The sequence below is a fragment of the Pimephales promelas genome, chromosome 5 (genome assembly GCF_988280905.1).
Source record: "Pimephales promelas chromosome 5, fPimPro1.hap1.1, whole genome shotgun sequence".
NCBI lineage: Eukaryota > Metazoa > Chordata > Actinopteri > Cypriniformes > Leuciscidae > Pimephales > Pimephales promelas.
The window spans coordinates 15,508,940-15,532,618 of record NC_142773.1 but is presented as its reverse complement, the minus strand read 5'-3'; the positions used below and the strand labels follow the sequence as shown (position 1 = coordinate 15,532,618).

The 23,679-nt window shown below is 38.3% G+C and overlaps 1 long non-coding RNA gene across 1 annotated transcript in view; it reads right to left on the bottom strand.

Annotated features, from left to right (window-relative positions):
- LOC148981398 (uncharacterized) overlaps positions 1-23,679 on the bottom strand; it is a 169,961-nt gene that overhangs the window by 111,101 nt on the left and 35,181 nt on the right. The gene's annotated exons all lie outside the window — the stretch shown is intronic.

Genomic DNA, 23,679 nt, shown 5'->3' with positions numbered 1-23,679 from the left:
GATCTGACCCCAACTTTTCCACGGTATAGCGCTCAGAAATCTTTGAGGTGCTTCAGATGCAATGTGCTCATGTAATGTCATCATTTTAATGAAATATTGCAAGTGTGAAAATGTAGAAAACACGGCGTTCTAAAAATTAATTGGATGTAATGTTGTGGGTCATGTTTTTGTCCAATTTCTGAAGAATCAGTGAACTATTAGCTGTGTGTGACCCAAATCTCCAACCAATTACAAAAGCAATTACAACATTAATTAAAGTGAAATTAAAAATACTCTAGACACTTCTCCACGAACACCTTAAAAGTGACCTCTGCTTTTGGGAAAGTTGCTTGCGTTTAATCTCTACGGGCAATTTATTACTCCCAAGCTTTCGAAGATAATTTCAGATGTAATAAAAGTCTGTCAGCCGAGACGGAACATCAAATGTTTGCTGTGTCTCTGACATTATTTCTTTGAGGAGTAGAGTTGAGGGGGGGAAATGAGTTTCCCTTGGGGCTAAAGACTCTTATAGTTTCTAGTGTCCCGGGCCTTTGTTGTCTGTTTACACAGTAATTGAAATGTTCCTAAACCTTTGCCCTGCCTTACTCTTCCCCTTTTCCCTGCAGTTTCCCATTCCCTCTGTCTGTTCATTTCACTCTCTGTTGCTCACTTCACCCTCTACTCCCTCTTCCTTCCCGACTCTTTGTTGCTCCGCTTTCTTTCGTTATTTTCCTCGTGCTGCCAGCAGAGATGAGGGATTCGGGAACTGGAGCTTATTTGTGTGGTAATCATCTCCTGCACCTCAGTAGCACAGCTGGCAAAGATGAACCGGTCGCAGAGGTATATGTCCTCCATTATGGAAGGAAGGAAGTATCCCCCTCCCCCCTTCGACCCAAACCAAAAGAATGTGGATATGTGTGTATGCATCTATCTCCACGAAATATGTTTGTTGGATTGGGTTGCTGCATGACATTAAATTGAGTTCCTGAAGAGTCATGGCAAATTAAGAATTTTATACAGCAATACTTCATGAATACAAAACATTAAAAAACTCTGGTTCGTTTTAACTAGACAAAATGGAATTTAGAGACATAACAGTTAAAGGAATTACTTCACCTAACCCTTACCTGACCCATTTACTTATCGTTTTACATGACTTTATTTTATCCTTTATTAAGATGTCTTTGTAGAATGTCTCTGTAGGTTTTGTCCATGTGAAGCTGGAAAATCAGTGGGGTCCAAAAACACCAAAAAGGACGTGAAGGGTAAACAACTTTTTGGTTTAATCCAAATGTCCTGAAGCAAAACAATCAATTTTGATGACGACCAGAAATGTAAGTGGTTATTCATTCGCAAAAAAATTACAATCATTGATCAGTTCATGTATACACAGAGTCAAATATGCCAAATCAAATATACCTGCACATCAATAACATCTTGGCTTATTGATGTTGGTGTCATAACCTCACACAACACACAAGAACTAAGTTTGATGTTATTGATGTTGAATTGGGCTCTGTGAACTTGGGTTTATAAATGTTTTCATCTTCATATTTTTGGGTGAAGTATTTCTTTGAACAGTGATTTATTGCTGAGTCATGATACATTGAGATTTCTTTATCTCTGTATATTTATAGGATCAATATCATTCAAACCTAGCTTGTTTTATTTGATTTTAAGGCCTTTTGCTACCTAGCCTCATGGAAAAAAAATGTAACTATTTTACGGGGTGTATGGATTTCGTATGGATTTTTATACAAAAATAAGCATGAAGAGCATGAAGATCGCATGAAGAACACATCACTGGGGCGTAAGAATATCAGATGAAAAAAAATTTGTTTTACAGTTCTAGTGTTTTTCTGTCAGTTTGTTAATTGTCTTCCATTCTCTCCCTGTTTGTCTCTATGGTGACTGATTAAGTTCTGTTCAGATGTGTCTCGTTAATTATGTCTCATTATTTCCTCTGTTTGCTGTGTATTTAAACTCTTTGTCTTTCAGATCATTGTCAGTTCTACGTTATGTTAAGGTGCATTGCGCAAGACTCTGAGTTTTTGCAAAACTATGCCCCATCTGGCGACAAGCGAAATTGCAACCAGAGGCTCATGGACCACACGAGCTGTTCATTACCAAACGAGCATCAACCGCACAAATCTTTTGTTACAGTCATAATGTCTTCAGAGGTTATAATTCTGCAAGTCATTTAAATATATATTAAAGGAAAGGAATTTGAGTAATTTACACACTTATGTGTGAGGGGAAACGGGGGTAGTAGAAAATTTCGGTTTTTGTGTCCATCTATCTCCATGTTGAACTGTTTTATTTGTTTACTGTATCCACTTATGATTGTATAATTATGGAAACACGTTCATGAATAATATAAGTTATTACTTTGTATCCCGTTTGAGCCCTAGAGCAGACCGCTCTCCATTTGTTGAAAGCCTTCCCGATGTTGACTCTTGTCATATTCCGACGCCTGGCACTAGACAAAAGTTTTATTTTCTTTGTCTTACGTGGAGTTTGCGTTTGGGTTTGGACTGAACTACAAACCAGTCTCTTTGAATCCATTTTCTACTTTTGTCGAAGGTTGACTAAAGTTTTGTTGCTCGTGTTGTCTTTGCTGAAACGGAGCATGGTGGCGAATATACAAACCTGCCAGACATAGCCAGGTGAGCATGAACGCGCATGACGTCACGCCCGGTCTCAAACTCCATCCCGAATCCCTTTACTGTACAGGATTATAGAGGCGATCGCAGTGATCAGAGAAGGGCTCATTCAACCCATCAGGCGATTGTTTAAGCATGCATGTATGCTCAATGCACCTTTAAGTTGGTTGTTCTGTTTGTGATCCTTTTTTCTAAGATTCTGGGTAACACTTTAAAAATAATGGTCCGTAATTAACAAGTAGCTATACGGGAAGTAATAGTACTGCATTAACACCCAAGTTAATACTATTAACTAATATGGAAGCAATATTAACTAAGCATTAGGTAATAGGTAATTTAGTACAAAGGTAGTTCCTTGGTAGGTATTTGATTATTACTAAAGAATTTATCCTCATTGAGAACTACTTGTGAACTAAGAAATAATAACCAATTAATTACTAATCACAAAAGTAATATGTCTAAAAAGTGAACAATTGTGGGGGTTTTATACTCTTAACATGGTCATAACATTTCAGAAGCATGTGCCTCAAATGGGTTCCTTGTGGAAACAAGTTTACGAATATTACATCTGCCCAAATACATATAGCTACAGGTTGAGATTGTGACTACTACTCTTGCCAAAGGATGGACGTATGTTCTCTGTTTATTTAAAACTTACACATAAAATAATACTAATAATGACGGGGTTTTTTTTTTATTTTATTTTTATCTTAAATAATTAGGAAGTGATGCTGACACTCTCATGATTGGATTAGTTCACTATTATGAGCTCTATTGAATGTCAGTTCAATATATCTCAGACTCCTAAGACCTATACCTTTATGTTACAGTAGCTGCCTGAGGAGGACTTCTCTTTAGGATATGAACATAAACATTGATGTTCACTTGTCAAAAACAATTTGCATCTTTAATGAAGATGCAACTTAACTTGGATTATTTGTGAAAAACATTTTAACTCCTCACTAACTGCTTAAGCGTTACCTTGTCATCCCGCAGCAACTACTAGTGATGTGGCCCATTATTCTAAAGTGAAAAACATGTTAACTCCTCATTAAGTAAAACCTGTGGAGTTAACATGATTTTCAGTTTAGAATAATGGGCCACATCAGTAGTTGCTGCGGGATGACAAGGTAACGCTTAAGTAGTTAGTGAGGTGTTAAGATGTTTTTTTTTTTTTTTACAAATAATACAAGTTATTTAATTTTAAATTTGACAAATACTGTACAGGTTCTGTAAGGCACTAATATTCTAACAAACACTGTAATCTGGAAGATGTGGTTTTGCACTTATCGTAACATAAATGCAGCCAATTTCTTCATTAAAGGGACACCAGGCAGAAATGCTGTTTTTGTCAAACAGCGACCCCTAGAGTGACTGTGGAGTACTTGTTTTTAACGTTACTGTCGTAAATACCACTCAAGGAGAGCGTGACGTGTTACATAGTATACAATAGTATGTTGTGTTTAATTTGTCGTGAGGTCTGGAGTTGAGAACCCCTGTTAGTGGTGAGAATTTTCACGTGATTAAATACATATCCCCATGAACATTAATGGTCCAGAGGAAGCCATGTGTGTCACAGGTTCTGGGTTCTTCTAATCCCTACTAATAGTATAGTTTATTTTCCTCATCAAAACCGATTGTTTATTAGTGGCTGTATTTCAAGCAGGGATGTGTTTTTTGCATTGGGTTTTGTGATTTCACCGTAATGAGTCTCTCAGTCCCCGCAACGGATTGAGCGAGCGTCCATTTGAAGACAGTGCGCGTCACAACAGAACACTGAATCCACTGAAACTGATCGCAGCGGCAACAACCGCTTTGGTCACTTGATTTCCAAAACAACACATTTCAGATCGCCTCTTATTTAACAAACAAACTAAATGAATGCTCTACTAGAGTTACCTGGAGATGTTTTATTTGTTTGTAATGGTACATCCTTGCTGCGATATGTTTCAATATCACACCCGCAAATTACGGCTATACTCGTGTCTGACTCCTCGCTCGGTCAGTCTGCTGTTTCCTCTTTCTCTGTTCCTCCGACAATGCTTTCCTAGCTTTCTGTATCTTATATGCCGGCTCAGCCATGGCGATAATGTGACAAACTCCATCCCTCTCGACCTTGTTCCTGGATATGTGCAGTGTTGCCGTAAAGGAATATGTTACATCGCGAGAGCTGATATCACGCGATAATCCTGATGCTGAGGCCGGCGGCTTGGCGCACCGAAACTGCAAGTGAGATTTTTCCGCTCACAGGCACCAGGGGGGGTCGAGATGCCCACCATTCAACCCGAAAGAAGTCATATAACCATTTCAATAACTCTGAAGATGTTAAATTAAGCTAAAATAACTGCATAGTGTCCCTTTAAAGATGCAAATTGTTTTTGACAAGTGAACATGTTTATGTTCATATCCTAAAGAGAAGTCCTCCTCAGGCAGCTATATCTATTTGGGCAGATGTAATATTCGTAAACTTGTTTCCACAAAGAACCCATTTAAGGCACATGCTTCTGAAATGTTATGACCATGTTAAGAGTAAAACCCCCACAATTGTTCACTTTTTAGACATGTTACTTTTGTGATTAGTAATTAATTGGTTATTATTTCTTAGTTCACAAGTTCTCAATGAGGATATATTTCTTAATAATCAAATAGCTACCAAGGAACTACCTTTGTGCTAAATTACCTATTACTGCTTAGTTAATATTGCTTCCATATTCGTTAATAGTTTTAACTTGGGTGTTAATGCAGTACCTATTACTTCCCGCATATTATTAACTATGGACCATTATTTTAAAGTGTTACTAGATTCTGTTTTGATTTGAGTTTGTTCTTGTAATTAAAATTAAAACTGCTGCATTTAGATTCAGCTTCAATCAACCAATGACCCAAATGAGATCATTCAAATTCACCAAAAATATAAATATGAATTGGCATGAGATTGTGTTGGTGTTTTGGCTTTACGATGTTTGCTCGGAGAATATAATGAAAACAGAGCCTCAATTTCAGAAAGAGGAATAACAGTCAAAAAAAAAAAAAGATGAAGAAAAGAAAACAAATATCATAAAAAATGTGAAGAAATTATGTGTAAATGATTCATTTTCCAAAGAAACTCTGCAAAGGACAAAGGATCAGAGTGAGGCAAGTGTCTCTTTGGAACTCACTGTGTTCCCATTGAGCTACAGAAATGTTGCATGAATGTGTTAAAAATGATGATGATGATGAGGTGATTTTTTAACAACAATAATAATAATTGAAGAGCAGTTACTTGACAGAATAATCATTTTCAATGGATTTGACATTTGCAGTGAAAACGTTAAATATAATTTTAATGAGAAAAAAAATTATGCAGCCCCTAAAAGGGACTTTCACAAAAATACAAATAAAAAAATATACAGATTTTCACATGCTCACGAGAAATGTATCTCGTTTTTGAAAAGGTCCCTTTAGGGACTTCAAAGTATGTGCAACTATTATAATAATCCAGATGCCTGTCAAGATTTCTCCACTTTAAATTGAGAAATACACTTGCCTTATGGTACTGATAGAAATGGGCATTATTTTTTGAGAGATGAGTCACTTTGTAGGAAGTTTGTGACCTGAACTGCACAACTTAGAAACAATAATAGCCACAGAAGGCTTAGCTCTAAGAACTATTAATGAGAAAAAACAACATTCCCAAAGTGGCAGGTCTGAGACCGGAACATAAAAAAACAATGGGAAACCATCTACAGCAAAATGCTTTGAAACCAGCAGACTTTAATCATTACGACATTAGTATAGTATGATTTAAGCAGCACAGTTGCTCTACACTGAAATCATGAAATGGCCCTGGATGATTATTAAAACGCATAGTTGGCTTTCGCTGCTTCTATATGAGTGAAGGAGCAGTAAAGCTAGAGGTTGAACAGAAATAATTACTGCACAATCCCTCCCCAAATGCTGTTATAAATGCAGTAGAAGCTTTAGTTATGTCACAGGCTTTTCTAAAGGGCTAGTAAGAGATCTGTGTGAATCATCACTGTCAGCTGTGACGTTTTACTATTTTGGAGGCCCAAGTAAAGTTTGGCTTTTAGATGTCTGTGCACATGTACACTCGTACTTTCATTTTTAAATAATCTAAAATGTAAGCATTTTACAAATGAACAAGTTTTTACATAAAAATATTTAATTGTATATTGTAGCAAAATTAATGTTCCTTTATTGTGGGTAAATCGTGTCCTCTTTGTTCTACTACATTTCATCATTGTGGTTTAGCCGTAGTTTAGTTTAGCCATCATTGTAGTTATAGCGGTTTAGCCAAATTAAAACGAGGGATCAATTTCCAGTAGTGGCCATGACAAACCAAGCCAATGTCAGGCCGTTTTTGAGCATCGGCATAGTTGCATCGTTGATACCATTGGATTTTTGGGGCCTATTTAGCATGGAGAATCGGTGTTGGGCAAGGGGGTAATCCATTAGCCGGAAGTTGAAGCCCCGCGGGAGCCGCCATTGTAGCAGAACTTCACTTGCTGTTAGCATCCCATTGACTCCCATTCATTTTGGCGTCACTTTGACAGCGAATAACTTTACATCTGAGGCGTCCAAAGACTTAATTTGTCCATTATTTATTTCTAAAGAAACACCACAATGTATAAAACGCTCCATTACTTTGTATCATACGTTACGGCCCCGTCGAAGGCATTTATGTGAAAAATAGGCTAACGATTGCATCATCACTACACAACTTTCTGTCACACAATAGAGACATTACCGTATAGACAGGAGGAGAAGCTCGCAGGCGTCTTTTACTGTCTATGAGGCATAAAGTCAAGGGAGAAGATAGAGAGTCCATAAAAGCAACAGGACAAAATATTTCAACAATGTTTTGTCTTGGCACAGCTACTAGAAGCTACTCAGTTTGAGCCGGCGCAGTCGCTCAGACATCAGACAGGAAGTGCAAAAATCAGGCTTCAAGTATTCTCTGTTGAAATCAGTGGGGTTGCTCTGTCCATTTCTTTTACTGTCTATGATGTTGGGCCATCTGTGAGAGAGAGAACTCAGATTAGCTGTTCAGCTTAGCGAACAAGTCAGTGCACAAGAATAAAAGTGAAAGTGAAAGCCAGCAATGAAGTCAAGATGGTACAGACAGAAGACTATTATAATTTTTTTATCACACAGCTCTGTGGAATACTTGATTCTGATAATGCACCTGCTTCACGTAGGAGTCCTGATTACCCTGTCAGGGTTTATTCCACGATAACAACCTGGCTGGATGTACATTATCTCTTGCACATCATCATGCAACATGCCACTGATGTACACATATTATAGTTGGTAGAATCCCAGATAGCAAACTGACATTGAATCAACGTGGAAACATGACATCGAAACAACATTGATCTGACATTGTATTTCTCATCGAATTAATGTTGAAACAACGTCAGACGCGTCATTCTTTCAAAACTAACGGAAAATCAACTTGAAATCAACGTTTCAACGTTATGAAAGCAAACCAATTTTCGATTTTCATTTAGCTTTGAAGAATGCCGCGTCTGACGTTGGTTTAACGTTAATTCGATGAGCAAAATCAACGTTGTTTCGATGTCATGAGAGACGTCGTTTCCACGTTGATTCAATGTCAGTTTGCTGTCTGGGATGTCTAATGTGGCTCATCAAAATAAAGTGTAACCAATTTTTTTGGCAATCATGTTATATGCAGTACGTAATTGGCATACACTTTGCAGGATTAGCCAGATATCATCCCCCTCCTTATCTTGAATGCTAAATTCAATGTACAGAAAGCTTTCTCAGTTTATATTGGAATCTAAATTAAACATTTAATAAACTTGTAATACCACACTACCACCATATCTTTCTCCATACGTAATCTTTCAGAGTGTATGCTGTTGTAATGAAAATTACATTCTTCATTTATCACATTTCCTCCTCAAGTATTGATCCACATATGCATGCTCTTCAAAAATGCTAATGCTAAATGCTAATTGTTGCTAATGCTAATTAATGCTAATTTACTGCATGTTTTCTTGCTAATTGTAGTCAAGAGTGTGATCTATTAAAGTCCACGTCATACTGACAAGACACTGTTTCTGTTGAGTGCTGTAATTCCAGCCACTAATTTTCGATGGAACTTTTGTTTAAGGAAATGCCAAAGTGTTGAACTATGTTGGGAACGACGTATCTTGCGACCACAGATAGCCAACAATGCTTTTGGAAAAACTGAAACAGTGGATGTTAGTCTGTGAACATCTTTCCCTCAACAAATGAAAAAGTCTTCTTCTTTTCCGCTCAAGCTTTGTCCTCATAAACCTTGGACAATCAAAGGGAGAGGAAATCATTTTCCAGCCCTCTGTCTTGACTTGGCTCATTAGCGGTACTGAATGGAAACATCACAATATGTACTCTATCAAAGCTCTGACACAGCACTGTTTCTTGGTTGCCGTTTCAGCACTGCATTTCTACATGCCCTTTGTGTCTTGAGTCACATTTCCACAGCAAAGGACCTAGAACATTTTAAATTGGGCGAGGAGCAAAACTCAAGAGCACTCACAGTCACCCCTATTCTCTTCTGTTATATCTCTTGACAAACGTTCTTTGAAGCATTTCAGTGTGCAGTCTCAAAATCAGAGTTAAATGCTCTTTGTAGTGGAGTACGGTATTGCGATCTGTTACGAGATCTGACGCAATCCTTCCAAGACATATGTGGCTTGCGGTATCCGTGAAGTACTGTACAGTACAGTAGGGTCATTCTATTTTAAGTGTGCACCTTGAATAGTTTTCTCTAGATTCTTCGATTACTTACATCTGCACAGCAAATTAAACCCCAGACAACATGCTGGGCTACCGTATCGATTTGCTTACTCAGCCTCCGTTCGAGAGGCAAAATGAACACAGCAAAGCCTGGAGGAAAGAAAATGAAGGATTAAAAAGTAATACCTTGAAATAGCATCATTCTTGTCAATTGAATTCTGCCTCCTCCTGTCGCACATGAAATCACCGGTGACTCCTGACCTCTGATGTGTTGAGGTGAGAGCACTGCCTTCTTACAAAATGAGCCGTGTAATTTCACACGTAATCCTGTAATGCAAAACTTTTTCAACCAAATGAGCAGTGCTTCTGGTTATATTGAGTAACAGGGCCGTGCAGAAGGTCAGCTATTGTCATTACATGTTAGAGTAAATATCAAGAGTCTGCACTACATGGCATTAATGACAAGATATTTAGAAAGTATTAGTAGCGGCCGCCTTAGGCTGCTCGTGGGTCAGCGTTCAGCCATGGTGTTTAATCATGCCTCACGGCAATATGAGTCAGTCACCCACTCCATTGCTAATGTATGAAGTTTACTAGAATGCAGTTAAATCCAAACTAAAATATAGGGGACTACAACTTTTACTCCAATTAAAATTGTTTGGGGTATTTTGTAAAGGGGTGGTTTACTACTTTTTGTCTTTGCATGATTGTGTTTATTGGGGTGCAATATAACATGTATTTTTGTTTTTTCTTTTTTAAAAAGTCTTATTTTTCATAAATTTCACCTTTATTGTAAGCCGCGCTCTCCTCTGTCCCCTGAACGACCTGCTGACTTCCTGAGTCTATGAAACCACTCCCTCAGAAACAGGCAGCGGGCTCAGATTGGTTAGTTTGGGCCTGTGTGTTGTAGTGTACTTTGTCCGAATACTTAACGCTCATTACCTTTACCGGGGAAAGTTGCATGTGTGTCCCTGTCAAATGTAAACAATGGTGTCAATACTGCAGAATCAGACCCAGAAAGCGGCGATGAAGAGAGTCCAGCAGAACCTCACCACACACGGTTCTAACAAAACGTTTCTGAATGGTAATTTGCCATTAATTTTTTTTTTTACTTTTATACACGTTTGTCTTAGCATCAAACTAACTGGCTACTATATACACAAACAGTGTTGGCATTTGTTTACGTTCTAGATCAAATCGAAAAATAACACCATAAAGTATTTATACATGAAAAATACATTTACAACATTAGTACTTATACAAAATTCAGGTCCATAATGTTTGTACGCGCTTGTCATAGACACAAAATAGCATATTTAGTAGCCTAGTAGCTATAAAGCTAAACTAAAAAAGCTAGTTAGCTATAAAGCTAACTAAACATTATGTCTGGAATTATACATGCAAATACATTTAAAATGATTAAGTCTTAGCCTACTTACAGGTTGTGGCCCAACAACGGCTGCCTCTGGTTTTAAAGTTGGAACTGCTTCATGTTTTAGTAACATTGAGTCCGCCATTGAATTCGTGGACATTCTGGAAGCTGTTTTTCTTAAAATGCGCATCTTATTTTCAGGAACATAATCAAAAATAAATTGTATCCATTGTTGACAAACTACAACGTCCGTGGGAAGCCCGGACACAGAAGACCTGACAGCTGGGTGAACATAACACACTTTCGACGAGCCGCAGAAATATAGCCATGCCCTTTTTTGGATATTCCGGAGGGAGGGTTGATGCAAATGCATGGGTTACGTATAAAACCCGTTGTAGCCCCAATCGAGTCATTTTTGTAGGCATTACACTTCCTGATTTTTAAAAGACGATATCTCTGCGCTCACATTGAACTTTCAGCGCTGCAACTTTGTATATACTGTTCATGCACCAACAGCAACATTATACACTATTTAAAATGAAAAAAGTGAAATCGCAATCAACCACCCCTTTAAAATAATTTCTGTGAATTATTATTTATCCTTGCAAAATTCACAATTGAAAAAAGTGTCTCCATTAAGGTGATTTAAACAGGAAGAGAAATTTACATTTACAAATAAACAAAAAATTGAACACAGGTAAAGCATTCTGTTAATTTATTTAATATGACATACTAATACATGGCATACTGTATATATATTTTTTGTTCTGTCTTTTGTTCCAATTCTGAAGCCGATTTGAAACTCAATTCAAATTCCATGCAAATTCAAGAATTGCATTTAAATGCCTTTGAGTATTCAAAATACATTCACAATTTAATTTAGAATGGCACAAAACAAATAATAATATTAAAAAAAGAGAGGATATCCTGTTCTTACAAATATATCGCTGATATGAATCCATTTTTGTCCATGTACAATGGTTGAAAATAATAAGCTAATTTACAGACTTAACTCATAATGATATTTTAAGGATGTATTTGGTATGAAATCCAACAGGGAGTTTAAATCTATGACTCTAATCTCATAATGTGTGATCTGAATTAAAAATCACAGCCCATATGGTGCATTGCTTAGTATTCAACACACACACAGTCATATTCTTCTTCATATCGGCACTGACCACATTGTAGAACGGCCGCTGACTTTCCCAAGGGACTTGTCTGTCTGAAGATAACAACTTCATGTAAATGCAGTTATGTCAAAATAGAGGTCAACATATAACACGAGAATGATTTACAACTCAATGTCACTAGAGGGAATAGTCATCTGAAATTCTCAAGGCAATAGTTCTTGGACAGACTCACAGCCCGTTCCAAGCGCTACTGCGGGATACAGAAGAGGAGTTTGTTTGTTTTTTTCTTTCTAGATGTACAGTAAGTTACGCTTTGCAAAACGATGAGGACAACCTGTTTGCTGACCATCATTGTTTTGCCTTTGCCTCAGGGTGTTTCTCAAACAATTTGGCTTCTACATGCTGTTCTCTTCAGGTTCATAATGTTTTGCACTGGAATACTGCCAAGTACCAGTTCTTTAATTATGTAGTTTCATGGGTTGTTATTAACCTTTGGCAGGGCAAGAATCCCTGTCGCAGCGTGTGCATGACTGAAAATGAACATTTTACTATTAACGTCTCACATAGTCCTTAGTCTGCATTGTAAAAGATACACATGGGATTTCTTACATTAATTTACCTTTATTATACGCTCTTTTTGCATGTTCTTTTATAATGAAACAGCAGCAGCTGAAACATCTGGAATCTGATGTGATTGTATCACACAATCATGTACTTCACAGAACATGACCATTAATTTCAGACATGAATGATATTTTGAGGCAACTTGGAAAGAAATGAAAAAGCATGCTGAGCCTGATATCGGTTACTTAATTTCTGTAATTTCATAGTATGCTTTTTATTAAAAGCATCATACCGTAGAGTGATTGAGAGATCGGCCCCTTGGAGAAGGCTGAGATTAAGTGCCCAAGTGAGGGCCAAATAAAAAATAAAAACCCTCATTTTTTTAATCTCTTAGTTTAGTCTTGTGTTTTTTTTTGTTTTTTTTTCAGTGGATAAAGTCTTGTGGGGTTTGACAAGAGGTTTTAAACAACATGAGCATAAATCCTTATTTTGTGGTGAAACAAACTATGAAACATTTAACACAGGGCTCCCCAGTGTACTCATTTCAGTCGCTTTTAGGTAGGGGGGGAGTGGGGTAAGATGAGCCAGTGGGTAAGTTGACCCACCCCCCTTTATCTTGACAACAGTACACTTCTATTGCCATGTGACCATATATTTTGGAACCCCCCCCATAATTTCTGACAAAATGTGAAAAGCAGAAACACATTGGATGAGTGGAAGGCATCCATTTATTGGAACAGTATTGGAACAGGAACGGCCACTTCAGCCTTGACAGGTACTGGGCTGAGCTCTGCGAAGGGACTAACTCTAGGGGCTGGAGCCAACGCTGGACCGGACTCTTGGACTGGAGTGAATTTCTGGACAGACTCATGGATCAGAGCAAACTCTGGATTGGTTTGAACTGGTGCAGACTCCAGATTGGCTTGGACTGGAGCGGACTCTGATGTGGCTTGGACTCAGGGATCACAGGAAGAATGAGCAGCCTTTCAGGGTTCTGCTGAGTAGGAGAGCAAAGAGAATGTATTGAAGAAACTTGCGACTATGCACATCCCACGTCATCCTACAAAGTAGAACGCAAAGGTTCATCTAAACCTCCATAGAAAATAAACAAGCATATCATCATCCAGGTAAACCATAGCGGCAAGCTCCAGGAAATTCTCAGCATACTCACCTGGACGGCAGTGGCGTAGCAAGTCAGCCCCGGGCCCATATGCAAAATAAATTGGTACAGACAGAGTGCAATAAACACAAGGTTTATTGGTACAAAAACAGGAAAACAAAAGCCACGAGGGGGCAAAACAAACAATGGGTAACAAAACTAGACTTCACTTGACAAGAACTAGACCATAAACTCACAGAAAATATAAGATGCAAACTAACACAAGACTTCTTACTAGACAGGGTACTCACAGGTAGCATATCTCACACAATGTGTGAAACAAAATTTGACAATGAACTGGCCCAGGACAGCAAACACAAGGGAATTAAGGCCCTGTTTACACAAGGACGCTCGCGGGTGAAAACGTAAAAAATATTGTATCGGATGTGCCTTTCGTTTACACGGCGACAGCGTTTTGGGAGCTTAAAAACGCAAAAAAGTGAAACCACCCTCCAGAGTGGAAATCTTAAAAACGTTCCACCGTCACGTTCCCGTCTAAAGGGTAAAAACGCAAAAGTCTGCTTGACAGTGAAGGTTGAACGCATGCACACGGACTTGGTGTTGTTGTGTGGCAGTGCCTCACATCGCCACCTAGACGCCTGGAGTGCATACTACATTGAATTTCACGCACTTTTACATCACCAAATGCACGCGGATTTCCCACCCATAACGCTCGTCTAAACGCAGAATAAAAAGTGATAACGCAATGCCACTTTTGCAAATGCAATGCCCAAACAACAGGCCATGTGCTTGTACACAAAACACGGGTCTGTCATGATCCTGCCTCAAGACTAAAGAAAATCAAGGACACTAGGGCAGAATCATGACACACAGACAAACACTTACAGTCACTGAATAGCAACTTTTGTCTTGAGGAAGAGGAGACATAGCCTGGCTGCGCCCTCCTACGCTTTCCGCTCAATTTCATTTTACTTCAGTAACTGCGCCTGGGATCGCTCCATATCCTTAGGTTTCCAGAAATCATTTTTTTGTAGGACCAATCAGCGAATAGAGGGAGTGGCTGAGAAAGATGACGTTGATGTAAGCGTGTCAGTTTGAGTTCGTGAGAAAAGCTATTCGGTCCGTTGTTGGCAAAGAAACTGCCGAATATACAGAATTTAAAGCCGGATTATCGTCTCACCTCTTGTTGCACAACTGAGGACCAAGTGAAGGAGGCAGAAAGTTTGGAAGTTTGTGCTGGGCAGCTCGTGCACGATGACCGTGACATTTTGGACGGATGGTTTAGCCTGGTGTTCGCGGTGTTTGGAAGCCCCGAGTCCTGGCTGCTAAACTATTGTTGAAGATCCGCTCAGGAGTCATGTCAGTCGCTCATATTCCCAACCGTATATTTACTGATTCTTGTGATGAATAGAACATTTTGAGCCCCTTTGTGCACTCGTGCAGGAGGTTGGTGTGTCAGTTTTACATGTTGTAAATCATACAAATTGGTTGTGATTTTTTAAAAATAATTGTCATAAATAAAAATGTGAAAAACCATACTTTGAAGATATTTGATTTTCAGTTTTAGATGGCAATGGTTGATTTGTTTTACTAAAAAAAACTAAATGCCACATAAAAATGTAAAAACACATACTTTGAAGACCATAATTAAGGTAATTAAACAATAAGACGTAATATGAAAATTTGTTGTTTATTACACATCTGCAGATAGAGACAAGACTGATCATTCACTGTAGAAGCTACAGCATTTGCGGCAGATCAGAAAACGACCACAGCGGCGTATTTGTAATGATTAGACACAGCTTCCACCGTTGAATGAATATATCACTGTCCTTCGTGTCAAATATACATTTCAAATTAATAATTGTTCATAGATTAACAAAACCTGCGGCGCTCGTTGACTGAAATCCTATTGTAAACATAATCCTCTGATCATTCGGACTTGTTGTTTCCAGCCATTTCGGCATATTCACGACACCCCGTTAGCGATTGGCTATGGCAGATCGTGAGTGACTTTGGGGAGATCCAATAGATTTGAACTTTAATAGTGAACCCGCCTACAAGGAAGGAAACGTTTCTCAATGGAGCGGTTCCAGACTCTATGTGGAAATGAAATGAACTAGAGTCTGGTTGAACCAGGCTAGAGGAGACAGGGAGCTGGACACATACAGTACTTTCAGGCAAGTCACTTTCCCATGTTCTGATGATTAATGATGTTAGCATGGTCATTTTGTGCCAGGGCCAACTAAAGGTAATTCATTTGTTTATTTTATTTTATTTTATTGACAATAAAGCTGTTTGCAATCATTTAAAATGCATCCACTCTGCACAATAATCTAGAAACAATGTGAATCCACATCCACTGAAGCAGCAAACATAGCAAACAAGATTTAGGGCCGTTAGTCAACGCATCGGTACGCATACGCGTCCGCATGGCTATGCATCGCTACGCTTTGGCCGCCATTATGCGTCGATGCGTAGCCAAATGTGTCGTCCTAGTTTTTGATACGCGACGCACTGATGCACGCAATACTATGCGTTATCGGTGGGGGCGACATTGCAAGAATTGTACATTAATTCAAATATATCATGTTAACAGAAGAAGAAGGTTTGAATAGAATGGCGTGCGAGGAGGAATAATTATACGAGCTTATACCAGCATTTAATATCATCCGCATTTATACGACAGTTCACCACAATTAGTACACTTAAATAAAATTGCGTTGGAAAATGCCTGAGAGAGGTTGCAATCGCGATGGGAAAGACAGAATCAGGTGAAAACGGACTGGAAAAGTGCCCGTGACAAATTTACCAGCCTGGTTATATGAATTAATGATTTATGGATATGAATTAATGAATTAAAATACCAAATTAGTTAAAATGTGTAATGGTTTTTACATAATTTAAATAATACCAAATAATAAAAAATGTGTAATGGTTTCCACATAATACCAAATAAATTAAAATGTGTAAATTGTTAAATAATAATAAAAAACTCATGCTTCAAATCGAACTTTTATCAATTTATTTGTCAGTGCTACCCAATCGTAGCACACTGTATTGGTGGGGAAACACGCCAGCATCTGATAAAAAGTAATCAGCCAGCTGCTCCCTGACAAGGATCGAGGGTCTGCTGCTGCCAACCGAAAACCGTGGTCCGCCCAACAACGTGCTGCCTCCACTTCACTCTCCAGGCTGGACCTCTCCGGTGTCAGGCGTCGCATCCACAAAGGTGGCGGGCATGTATCTGGCACGTTCAGTGGATGCCAGAAAGTTGTGGAGAGCCACGCACGCCTTCACGAGCTTCACCGCTTTTTCAAGTTTGCAGTGAAAAATCTACTACCCCCTGTTGCGTGACCGGTGTATTGCATTTTACGCATCGCCCGTGACGCTTGCGTCTGCTTTAACACTATGAAAGGAAGCGCGTCGCTCGCGTCACTCGCGTTGCTTTCTCGCGTAGCTCGCGTTGACTATGTAACGGCCCTTATGTCTCTTGCAAGATGCATGACTGCATACTGCATTATTATGCATTAAAAAATAGTATTGCTGTTTCAATGAAAATTGCTAATAAATGATTTAAGCTGATATTATGTAATTGATAAGGATTTAAGCTGATATTATGTCCAAACACCCATTTTGAAAACTGGACAATTTCCAAATTTTTAGATGGCACAATATGGATAATTACAAATAAACCCATAGATGGGCAAAGTTCTATAGTAGTTGATTAAAATCTTTTAGATCTAATAAAATAGCAAAAGTCAAAAACAAAATACAGCCACAATATTAGGTCGATGTTTTAGTTAAGTGGTTGATTCACAGGTAGCTGGTCTTTCGCGCTTGCCTGGATACATTAGCTTCTACAATACAAATGCATTGTGCCCACATGTGTTTTTACCTATAAATTTGATTGAGGATCACAAAAAATGTGCACCTGTATTTACTGTAGCACTGGTCGGATCACTGATTGATGTTAATACCAGGTGTAAAGGGGTCTTTGTGTTAGCAATCCAGACGCCTTAGCCATACCACATGCCCTTTGTGTTTCAACGGGTTCTGAGCAAACCCCCTCTCTAGCAAATTGACATGTGCAGCTTTGATTTCCCTCCATTTGTTTGAGGCGTTGTTATAAATGGGAGCTGTTTATCTGTGCTTTCATTTATTTATCATGGGTGGGATGGTTTGCAGCACATGGCAGAGGATCCATTGAGTCCCATTTGATAATGGACTAAGTAGGATTTTTTCACTGCTAATGCATTTTTAATGGAAGCAAATTTAAGAATGGGTGGAGAGGTTAGCCTGAACCTTTCAAAACTACGGAACAAACACGATAATAGAGAATCGTCAGTGCTAAATGACAGTAGAGATTTTGCATAAACGTATGCAAATCATTTTTGGCGTTGTTCAGGCACTTTAGGCTCCACTTCCAGTAGAGTAATCATTGTGTGTGAAATAAAGCATTCTTAGATGTTTTATCACAGATATTACAAAATGCTGTAACACAAAGCTGTGATTATTTGTTTATTTATCCATTTATGTATTTGTTTGTTTCATTATTAGTAGGTTGTTTAGGAATATATTGGTGTCAACATTTCGTATTTCCATCTCTATTCTGTAATGGCTGCAATAAGTCTGGAAATGCCCCTTTGTCCAGCGTTTTAAAGTCAGCTTTAATTTAGTTTCTTAAAGCATGTTACTGGTCTTGCTGTGAATTATTTATTTATATATTGGACCATCAAAACATCATAACTTGTCTCACTGCTGACATATGCAAAGCCATGCTGCAGTTAAGCCAATCACATTCAGATCCGCCTCCATTCTGGTTGGCAACTCTCATTTTTCACAATCCAATCAACATCTGACGTATAAAATTAAGTCCTGTCATAGGAATTTTCTTGTTCTAAATGTTTCACTCTGAAATGAGGAGGAGAAGCTCAAGAGGACAATGGCATGTTTTTAAAGCACTATTAAAGGGATAGTTAACTTTGAAATTAATTTTTAATTTGTTTTAGCTTACCTCAAGGGCATCCAAGATGTAGGTGTCTTTGTTTCCACAGTATTTTCAATTTTGATATGTTTTTAGGTCAAACGGTTCTTGTCTGTCAGTCATATAATGCAGGTAAATGAGGTCCACCTCAAAGAGCATGCACAGAGAAGTCCAAATTAAACATGATTTCTTGATTTTCTTGTAAATGTAAGTACACATTGATGGCCTAAGACACGAAACGAGCAGTTTGTGTGAGAAAACGAACAGTATTTATATCGTTTTTACCTCTTGTAACCACAGTCACGTCCAAGTGATCTGAAGGCATGGGCAATTCGGTCTGCACAAGCGCCGCAAAGTGCCGAATCAAAATCGTCTTCCATTGCAATTTCCTGTATATCTAAATATGTTTAGACCTTCACAGTGACGGATAACACATCTGAAATCTCTGTGTAAACAATGAGTGACGTACACGCGCGAGAGATCAATTTCGAGCTTACTGCCACGCTTGCGCAGATAGAAGCGCCCTCGCCCTCAGAGTACTTGGACATGACTGTGATTACAAGAGGTAAAAAATTATAGAAATACTGTTCGTTTTCTCACACAAAACGCTCGTTTCGTGTCTTAGGCCATAAATGTGTACTTACATTTATGAGTCATCAAATCATGTTTAATTTGGACTTCTCTGTGCATGCTCTTTGACGTGGACCCCCTAAACCTGCATTATATGACTGACAGACAAGAACGGTTTGACCTAAAAATATCAAAATTGAAAATACTTTGGAAACAAAGACACCTACATCTTGGATGCCCTTGAGGTAAGCTAAAACATATCAAAAATGAATTTCAAAGTGAACTATCCCTTTGAGATTTTTCGCCAAAAAACGTGAAAAAAAAGTTTAGCGAGCCACATGGACTTCTTTCCTGACACCATTGAGGGTGTTCTTAATCATTAAAGTGAGACACAATGTACCGTCAAAGTACTGAATTTCCATACAAGAAATGTGGACACGTCTTAACTTGTAACATTTCTCACGGCTTTTGGACTCTGGCCGTGTTAGTCACGAGTATCAAGGTTTTCATGGCCACTTTTCCATGAAACATCTTCAGGTCCTTTATGTAGGCACTCACCAAAATCAATTAATGCACTTTCACCGAATGACTGGCACACCAACAGAGCTGGAAGAAAGAACATACAAAGACTTGAAAAACAGCCAGGCGTCACTGAAAATCCTGCTAGGCTTATTCAGAAACTCATGGATCTTTTCTCAGCAGGTGGGTTTCTCTGAGTAGTAGATACAAGGGCCGACTGGTCCTAATACCACGCTGTGCTGGGAACAGTTTAGTCTCAGCTGGATTTAGATTACAGAATGTTTGTCTATAGTCTTTGCCAGCAAGACCGCAGCAGAACTGAGGAAATACACCTAATAATAAGATGGTGTCCATGGCGTCATTACATCACTTACAGGCATGTTCTCACTTGACAAATCTGAAGGACATGTCAAAGCAGAGTCATATTAATAAGTGAATTGTTCCCCAAGGCTTTTCCTGTTAAAGAGATCCTCTAAATAACTTTCAGTATTGTAAGCAAATTAGTATGTTTACTATGCTCATGTTAAAACATATAGTTCACTCCTAAATGACAATTCATTATGTCATTCCAAAATCACATACTATCTTCTCAAACAGAAACATTCATTTAGAAAAATTCACTCTTTCTATTTTCCATTCATTTATAATGAATGGGGACTGTCAATGAGGCTGTCAAGCTTCAAAAAGTAGCATGAAAGCAGAAAGCATAAGTGTACAGTGTAACAAAAATAGTTCAGTCTAGACTGATCTAGACTTCTAAAGCCATTTGATAGATATGTAAAGGAAGGACAGAAATTTAAGTTAAGTACCAGACGTGCTAAATCGACATCTGGTGATGAAAGCTGAATAATGTGTCGCCTCAAGTCTTCTTCATCTTGGCCGGAAAGTTGAACATGAACACACAGCAAAGACTACAGCCAACTAGAATGTCATTCAAGAAGGAAAAAAAAAGATGGACAAGGACTGTGGACATACAAACTGTAAAGAAAGCAGTGGTTTCTAACCATTTTCCCATCAATCTTGCTCACCTCTGATGGATTCGATGAAAATCATCACAGATTTGATGAAGATAAAAAATGAGAAGGGCCTTCTGTGTACGCTTGACTTCATCATTTGGTTGCTTTTGGGATTTACCACTGATTCAACATGCTCAATGGATCGAAAAACTGCTGTTAAACACACTAGAAACAACACTAAACCAACAGACGCTCAAAGCCCAAGCGTGTTTCATGGCTTTTAGTCACTGAAAACCGTGATATAAGTCAGATTGTATCAATGAAACAATTGATTCAGTTCACAAAACTGATTAAAAAAATTAATCCAGACTTTCTCTCATGAAATTGGCTTGAAGGAGATGTGTCTGGCTTCATGTCAGCATTATAATTGAATAATGATGTAAATTTGTATCTAATCCTCATACAAAAACCTATCATTTACCTTGGAACTTGGAATATATGGTACAAGTTTTACAGATGATACGTTTATGGTGCCTTTGTAGCTCTTTGTAGCTACAAAGCTCTAGTCCCTAATGATTTAACTGTGTAGAAAAGTGGAAAAGAATAGTCAATACAGTATACTCTTCAAATTTTCTCCATTGTATGTGTTCCATAGAAGAGACAGTTTCATATGGGTTTGGAAAAACTAATGGTAAGTAAGGGGGAGGATGTGTTCCATTCCACTGTGCTACTTTTCCTTTGTTTTTCAATGTAAACACACTAGACTACGGAAGCCCTGAACCGCAACCTAAAAAAAAAAAAAAAAAATCTGTAAAAAAAAAAAAATCTGTAAAAAAAAAAAAATCTGTAAAAAAAAATAAAAAAATCTAGCATTTCGAGATTAAAGTCGAAATGTTTCGAGATTAAAGTCGAAATGTTTCGAGATTAAAGTCGAAATGTTTCGAGATTAAAGTCGAAATGTTTCGAGATTAAAGTCGAAATGTTTCGAGATTAAAGTCGGAATGTTTCGAGATTAAAGTCGGAATGTTTCGAGATTAAAGTCGGAATGTTTCGAGATTAAAGTCGAAATGTTTCGAGATTAAAGTCGAAACATTGTGCATTCATAACAGTGCGCGCCCACTGGCTCAGAGCGCGCGCGTGTGCGTGTGAAGTCGAACTGCCATGGATAAACCCAAAATAGTAGCTTTTTACTTTTATCTGGGCTTTCAACAAAATTCTACACACGTCACACGTGCTAGTGGCAGTGTTTCTGGGGTGTTTTCGTGCTCGTCTAGTCAACACTATCTGGGTCGAGAACACAACAGTACTGTTCGGTCTCCCTCTTCAACGTAAATACGCTCTGGATACATTTTAAGTGCATCATTCTGTATCCAATCATTTGGCCGGATCCTGTGATTTCCTAAGATTTAATAACCACTTATGGTTGAGGAGAGATTCTCTGATATGATTGTAAAGCACTTTGAGTGTAGGCATATATGAAAGCGCTATATAAATGCCATATTCATTCATTCATTCATTCATTCATTCATTCATTCATTCATAAAGCTGGATTTCTCCATCCAGTCTGAAAAGTGTTTTCCGTGTTGGTTTTCCTATAGGCTAAAGTCTATTCCGGCGCATTATATTTTATAACGATAAAGTAAGATAAGTAATTCAGATAAAAGTAAAAAGCTACTATTTTGTGTTTATCCATGGCAGTTCGACTTCACACCCACACGCGCGCGCTAGCCAGTGGACGCGCACTGTTATGAATGCACAATGTTTCGACTTTAATCTCGAAACATTTCGACTTTAATCTCAAAACATTTCGACTTTAATTTCGAAACATTTCGACTTTAATCTCGAAACATTTCGACTTTAATCTCGAAACATTTCGACTTTAATCTCGAAACATTTCGACTTTAATCTCGAAACATTTCGACTTTAATCTCGAAATGCTAGATTTTTTTTTTTTTTACAGATTTTTTTTTTTTACAGATTTTTTTTTTTTTTTTTACTGACTTTTTTTTTTTTTTAGGTTGCGGTTCAGGGCTTCCGTACTAGACAGACATGTTTGACCGTTTTTTCAGTGTCTCAAATTCAAAAAACAGCGCAGTCTCATCCCAAGACGTCATATAACTGACGTCTTGGGACGTCTTTTGACCATATACGCCACCATCCGCCTTTTTAGGGTACCCTTAAACGTCGGTTAGATGACGTTATCGGATCCTAACCTACCCCGTCACCTAACCGACCTTAAAGGTAAAGCGTCAGTTGTATGACGGTCCGGGATCGTCATGTAACCGACGTTTAACGGTACCCTAAAAAGGCGGATGTTGACGTATGGTCAAAAGACGTCCCAAGACGTCAATTATATGACTTCTTGTGATGAGACTGTGTTACAAAAAACGCGGTGCTCAGGTTAAAAAAAAGTAATTAAAATGAAAAACATGTCTGTAGACCTTGGCTCATTTGAAGCATTTCTTTCGAAACAATTAGGAACATTTTTTCCTTTAGTTTGGTTAGTTGAGGCATTAATGAACACAGCAATTGTGCTGAGATCCACAACAAATAAACAGTCTGAGATAGCCTAAATGAGGTGGTCTCAGCCTCATCTCTGGAGCTGTTGGTTGTGGTGAGAAAGCAATCTGACCCAGTGGACCAAAAACTCATAACTCATAATGGGAAACGCAGTGTCTGATTCTGTGGGTGAGCACATTAATTATGGCATTTGAAAACCAAAGAGTGCCTCTTCATCTTAAAAAGTTAAGATGGTTAAGTCTAATTTCTCCTCTCCGGAACATTCTGGACTGCACTGCAGAAATGCTGTCCAGACAAAAAATTGATTCCTGTTACTGATCAATTATGTATAAAAATGATTTCTACATTTGTATGAGTACGTGTGTGTGAGTGATGGGTTGAACGACTTATGAATGAATGTTGACCAGTTGCTAAATGAACAAATAAGCCTGAGACTCAAATGCGGGTTGCCTTGTGCTATGGCATATGACACACAGCACTGCGCACAAGGCTATTTTTCCTGCATAACAGCTTATTTTTATCAGTTCTTTTGTCTTCGGTCATTATATTTCT